We start from the raw sequence: 7,072 nt of genomic DNA on the forward strand, positions 1-7,072 counted from the left end.
TATCATCACATGAAATATTTCATAAGCTCCATCACAAAATCAAACAATCATCATACGAATCATGTTTAAAACATAGCATGTATTGTCACATCTCATCATATATGTTCACAACATATCATCTAAACACAAGGTTATTTCATAAGGTTCATCATACTCGAAATGACACTCAAAACAGACCAACGGTTCAAAAGTTATACATCATTAAACTTCCAAAAATCACAAAACGTAAAATCATGCACACAGCACAGTAATACGCATACAATCACTCTCATACGCGCATAACACAATTCCATACGCGTATCATACGCGTCTCAGCAGAAATGGATTTTCACAAAAAAGCTTCCCATACGCGTACCGTTTCTTTCATACGCGTATGGCTTCCATTCATACACGTATCATACGCGTTCCAGCAGAAGGCTGGTATTCTGACGGGACGGGCTGCGTATCATACGCGTACGGCCCTTGGGGATGTCCCTCATACGTGTATGGCCTAGCCCCATACGCGTATCATACGCAAATGACCAGTGTTCCCAAAAACCTGCAATTTGTATCAGTCCGTTTCTACTCGTTTTCACCACTAACAGGCTGCGATTTTAAGTCTAAAACATCATCTTTTCATACATTACCATATGGAATTCATCCAATAGCATCAATCTATTATCCTATGTCAGCTTTACACATTAAAACGTAACTTTCTATCCAATTATTGGAAACCCATAACTCAGATTCAGTTTTCATGGAAGAACACAACAACACAACAACGGACATATGATCAAGTTGACCCAAACAATATCCCTAATCATGCCCTATCATTCATAACATGATAAGAGATGATAATTGAAAGAGTCCCCCCTTACCTTATCCAATAATCTGGATTTTTCTCCTTCTTCTTCACCAATCCCGTAAGTCTCTTTTCATCACTTTCAGCAAGAATCTCCAATCTTCAAACCCGCTTATCTCCCTCATCGAGAACTTCCCTGACACGAATTAATATATCAAATTGAAAGAAATTTCGTGTAGAATCCGAATCTTTAAGAATTACCTGATTTGGAGTTACGAGCGGAAAGTTATGACCCATTTCGTTAGGGCTGCACCATGAATACGAAAATCTCTTTTCTCCATGAATTCTCCTTCTCCCCCTCCTAGGTTTTCCTTCTCTATTTCTCAATTTTCTCTTATTTCCTTATTTTATTAAAACATGGCATAATTTAGTAATGGGCTCAACACTTAACACCCCCTCATTACTAAATACCCCACTTGGCCCAAAGACCAATACTCCATAATTCTTCCAATTAGTTCAACGAAAATACCAAATAATTCTAAATTATAATTTAATTTCCGATTAAATCAAAATTAGAAAATATGGGGTGTTACAGTATGTGGTGGTCGTTTTCTTTACCTCCCCGTTTCACTTGGGAGGACGGCACGCTAAACCCTTCACGCGAAATTTGGAAGGAGAATGCGCCCGTGGTGGGATGAATTTTGTTTCAGTTCTTCCTACGATATCACACGAACTTTCTTATTGGTCCTACGAGTAGGAAAGGGAAAAAAAGATCTCAACTAAACCCTAGGAGTTTGCTAAGTGTGGGGATTTCACCTAGACTAGAAATTCTGGAGTCCGGGAGGTCGGTTATACATAGGGAAGTGTTTAAACACCCTACATATCTGTAGTACTCTACAGGAACCTTCTCTGTGTCATTGTGTTTGTGTTTATTGCTAATGATTGGGAAAGTTTCTCCTTTGTATTAGGAGAAGGAAATGAATTGATTAAAGAAAGACAGACAGACAGACAAACTGACTATTTTTGGTATTTTATTAGCTCGCTGAGATTCCTTGTGAACCTCATGCCTACATATCCCTAGTGGAAGTCAGAGCTTAATGTAGTTCGGGGAACTAACTAGGGAAATTAATTATTTTTGGTGCCTTGCTTGAAGCTCAAGGTTGAAGCTTGGAATTAAATCTCTGTTTACAGTAAAGAGACATGAAATCATCTCTACAGAGAGGTATTTGTACTATTCTACCACAAACATTTAAAGGAGTGACAGAATAACTGAATTCATTTCATTCAAGAGGGGGACCTTACTTGTGTATGTGCAAGTATACCAGTCAAATGCCTCTTAAATGAAAGAAAGATGCTCATCCAAATTAGGGAAAGTTACCACATGTCTGGGTTTTACTACCAGCTCATGCCTTTCAAAATCCTAAATGGGAGACTTGATTAAAATTGAAATGAAATGTTTGTTTGTTTGAATGTGGTAGAGTAGTAAAAATATCTCTCTATAGAGATAAGCTATGTCTATCTACTGTATAAAAGATTTGACTTTAGCTGGCTTGTATGAGGCCCAAGCTTGAGGCTTTTTGATTGATTAATTAATATTATTGACTCTGGGAGATGACTCCACTGGGGATTAATTACAGGGTATTTTTGTGTTCTGTACAAAGCCCAGAATTGAGGCTGACTCTACTTAGGGAGACTCTATTTGTGTGCCTTGTACAAAGCCCAAGGTTGTGGCTAACTGCTGAGGATAATTGAATGAATGACTCTATTTTATGTGCCTTGTACAAAGCCCAAGGTTGTGGCTGACTCTAGCTAGGGAAAACATTATTTTCTGCCTTGTACAAAGCCCAAGGTTGTGGCAGACTCTAAAATATACTGAGTATGGATGACTCTATGGGGAAAAGATCCTAGGTGTTAGGAATCTTTGACACATGAAAATATGGTTTATCTGCCTTGTACAAAGCCCAAGGTTGTGGCTACTAAATGATGAAGAACTCACTGGGGAGACTCTATTATCTGCCTTGTACAATGCCCAAGGTTGAGGCTGACTCTTAACAGGGGAGTTTTATTGTTTGGGTGCCTTGTATGAAGCCCAAGGTTGAGGCTAACTGTTTTTGTTGGTTTTGACTCTACTGAGGAGGTTTTATTTATTAAAAGACTGTTTTTTCTTTGGAAGCTAACCCTTTCCAGGGATTTTGACTCAGCTGGAGAAATTATTTGGTAAAAGACTGATTTTATCATGTTTTTTTTTTTTGGAGGCTGACCCTTTCCAGGGATTTTGACTCTTTTGGGGAAATTATCTCCTAAGAGAAATGAATCTTTATTTTTTGACATTTTTATTAATTGACTTTGGAGGCTAACCCTTTCCAGGGATTTATTGAAAATGAAAGAATGTGTGGAAGCTAACCCTTTCCAGGGATTTTGTTAAAATGAATGGCAGAAAGATTATCTAATGGAGACCTCTTGTTTAAAGCCCAAGATGAAGGCTGACACATGCTGAGGAGAAAATAAACATAGATCCTAGACTCTGCTAAGGAAGATTGATGAAGATAAGGGTGACAGAGACTGTCCATGTCTCTCATTCCAAAAATGTACTCAATGCAGAATTGAGACAAACTTAGCTTGTTTAAGGTCTGGTTTAAATTGGAAGAAACTCACCAGGGTAGGCTAAAAGGTGACTAAAGACCTGTTCCTATGTTTATAAGAAACCTGATGGGTCCTTGTATACAAGCTCAAGAGGAAGCTGGAAATGCTTTTAAGAAGCCTGTGGGTCCTTGTACAAAGCCCAAGAGGAGGCTAATCGAGGGTCCTTGTTATAGCACAAGAGAAAGCTTATGTAGTTTTGAACTTATTTTGGCTCTAAGCAAATGGGTAAGAGGTTTCACCGGGAATAATTCCTCTTTGGGTGGATGTGTCCTATTATTTGGATTCTAAGGTTTTTACCAAGATGTTTCACCGGGAATAATTCATCTTGGGGGTTTGAACTACAGATCTCTAATTAGGAAAGAGCCTTCACCGGGAAGACATTCTCAATTCTAGGCCATACTCCTATAATATATATATAGTTTAACTGTCCTAGGGTTTATACTCAAACGTAGTTCTAAACTAATATATATGCACAGTTTATATTTGACAGTAATTTAAATAAAGACTGTAAATTGAAAGCTTGTAAAGCCTAACCTGGATGGAGTGGAGGCCATTGAAGAAGTATGTACAGAGCCTCAACAGTAATTTTTGTTGTTTTGTTGATAACAGTTGAATATATATATGATAAACAGTTAATGGTTTTTGAAAACAGAAGAAGTGAAGATGGACAAAGGTCACATAGGTATCTGAAGAGTTTCACCGGGAATAATGCCCTTCAAATACCAGAAGAATGTTTTGAAAACAGAAAGAAGATTTTGAAAATACAGTTTTGAAAACAAGCTAAGAAGAGAAGGTTTTTGGGACTTACACTCTATTAGAGGCCCAGTACTTTACAGTACTGGTGTAAAAGCAATTTGAAAAATGATTTGGAATGATGCAAGGTTTTGTTGTTTGAAAACCTTAATCATCCGTTTAATCAGAGATTGAAAATAGTTTTGAATATTGACAAAAGTCAACTTAATTAAGGCAAAGATGAAATCTATACCCAATTAAGACCTAAATAATTAGGGTTTTATCATAAAATTATTCACAAAGTAATTAGGTTAAAACAAAATGAAAATATATATTTTAAAGTATTTAAGAAAATATTTAAAACATACTATTTTAAACCTAATTAAAATACATGAAATAAATAATATTTTTATGATTTTTTTGATTATTCACAAAGTAGGTATATTAAATAGCAAGTGTGTGAAAAATGAAGTGAAAATGATTTAATTTGATAAGTTTATTAATTGAGTGAAGTTTGTATAAAAAAAAGAATGAAAATGGATGCTAAAAAAATTGGTTTGGCCCTAGAGAGGTTCGAACCCACGCCCTTCATGATCACATTTCAAAACTTAACCAACTGAGCTGCGCGCGCAGCTTGTTAACTATATACACTCAATATATTATATTTTCAGATAAGCCAGGAAATTCAAATTTTACGCGCGCCATGTTCATCTTCTTCCTCGAGCTTCAGATTTTTCAAATTCCTAACTCTCTGGTTTCTCAACTAAATGGCATGATGTAAACATCAATCTCACTCGTTTTTGGACAAGGAACATGATTATGGGCTCAGAATTCATTTATTCTAAGTGTAACTAACGAATTTCATTATGAACACGAAGAACACATAAACCCTAATTTTAAAATTAAATGATGCACAAGATGAATAAATGAATGATGATAGAGGGTTTTCAATCCTCTGATGATGCTGAACAAGATAGAATCGAGCTTTACCACAAAGAGTGCTTAAATTAAAGAGGTGGAGTTCAGAAACTTACCTCTGAAAATGGAGGTCGTGAGGATGATGGAGAGCACCTGGGCTTGAATGAATGATCTCAATAGCTTCCTTGAGACTCAATGATGCTAACTGAATGCTTATTGGAGCTTGAATCCTCCTGAATTGCTCTATGGACCTCCCTCGATTTCAGCTTCAAGTGAACATGGAGGTTGTTGAATTTGGAGTTACAGATGAGCTGCAGCCATCTGGTTAGCTTCACTATGACCTGAGGAATGTGCCTGGATGATTGGCTTGGCTCAGAACCTCCTGAATTACTCCATGGACCTCCAACTGCAAATGCTCCAAAGTGAGAGCAACAATGGTGTTCCTCCACTTACAGAAGTGATCCAGGTGCTTGGATCACCTCAAATGACCTCCCTTGAGATGTTAGAATGTTCACTTCCCAAAGATGAGCTCTGGTTTGAAGAAATCGATTCTTCTTGCCAAAGAACTTTGAAAAACAATGAACATGAGAAGAGAAAGAGAAAGCAAGGAATATGGTTGCTTTGGTGTGTTTTTCTACTGAAGTATGCTCTCCTATTTATAGGCAAATGTCTCAGTACTGAGTGAGAGTGTGAGCTTGCTTAATGGGAGAGTTTTGGTTTCTTAGCCATGAAGAAATTCAAAGAATCTCCAAAATGCAATGATGCATTTTCGGGCTAGCTTCCCCTATCCATTGATTCCATCTGATCTTAGGGGACATTTCAGATGCAAAGTGAGCTCCAATTGGTTGATGAGAAGATTCCTTGGGTGATTCATCAATTTGCCATAAATTCACAAAAGTAATCATTACATAATCACATGTTCTTGTTATTAGAATCTTCTTCAATTCTTATGGCATGGTGAAAATGAATGCATGGCATGGTTTCAGATGTGTTATGGGTCGTGTAGCATCCATAAGAGAGGTTATTTGCACAAAATTTGCAAAGTCCAAAAGTGTCCATGACCTATAATTTTACTTTATGAGGCCAACTTTGAACAAGCATAACTCTTAGCTCAAATTGAATTTGGAGAAGGTTGAACACAATTTGGAAAGCCCTAAACATCTACTTCAAATCATTAGTTTATGTCTTCTTCAGAATCATTTGGGAAATTTGTGAAAAATGAGCCCAAAGTTGGATGAAAACTAGGTTAAAACACTAAGAAAAATTTCTAAGTGTTTATGACCTAAACTTCAAAATTTCCAAAACTTCATAAATGATTGATCTTTTGAAAAAAGTTCCTTTGTAAGATGTTGTTTTATTTTGCAAGATCTACAACTTTCATGTTGGAAGTTTTTTGAGTTGTGTAGGTGAAATTTTGAGTTCTCACTATGCCCTCAAAAACCCTAATTCCCGACTTTTTGCTCCTTGATGAATTTCTTTGAATTTCTTTGGTCAAATGACTTTGACATCCATATATTGATGATATTGATCTTTGAAAGTCATTTTTTGACCAAAAATCTTAAAAGTCAATGATGATCCCACACAGTTGACTTTTCCTGACAAAGTGAATTTTTGGGCTTTTGTGTAGAAACAAGATCTTTTCCTCAAATGAATGATGTAAATGGATTATATTGAGGTAGTAGAGATTCTTGAATCATGTCTTGAGTTTTGGATCCATGCCCTGATTAAAAGTCAACTATCTTGGTGAATTAGGTCAAAAACCCTAATTGTCGACCAGAGGACAATGATGAGTGTAGACTTTGAACTGAGGTGTAATGTCCAGTGGATCTTGTCATAAGAGTTATTTGAAGATGATTAATGTCTTTGAATGGTCTCTTGGGGCTTTTTTAGGGTTTCCCAAAGGTGATCCCTGATTTTAGTCCTTGATAGGCTCTAAACCCTAGTCTGTTGATCTGAGTAATCCTGTACTTAGATGACTGGGTGTCTTAATCAATCATA

This window comes from Vicia villosa, linkage group LG3 (genome assembly GCF_029867415.1).
Source record: "Vicia villosa cultivar HV-30 ecotype Madison, WI linkage group LG3, Vvil1.0, whole genome shotgun sequence".
Lineage (NCBI taxonomy): Eukaryota > Viridiplantae > Streptophyta > Magnoliopsida > Fabales > Fabaceae > Vicia > Vicia villosa.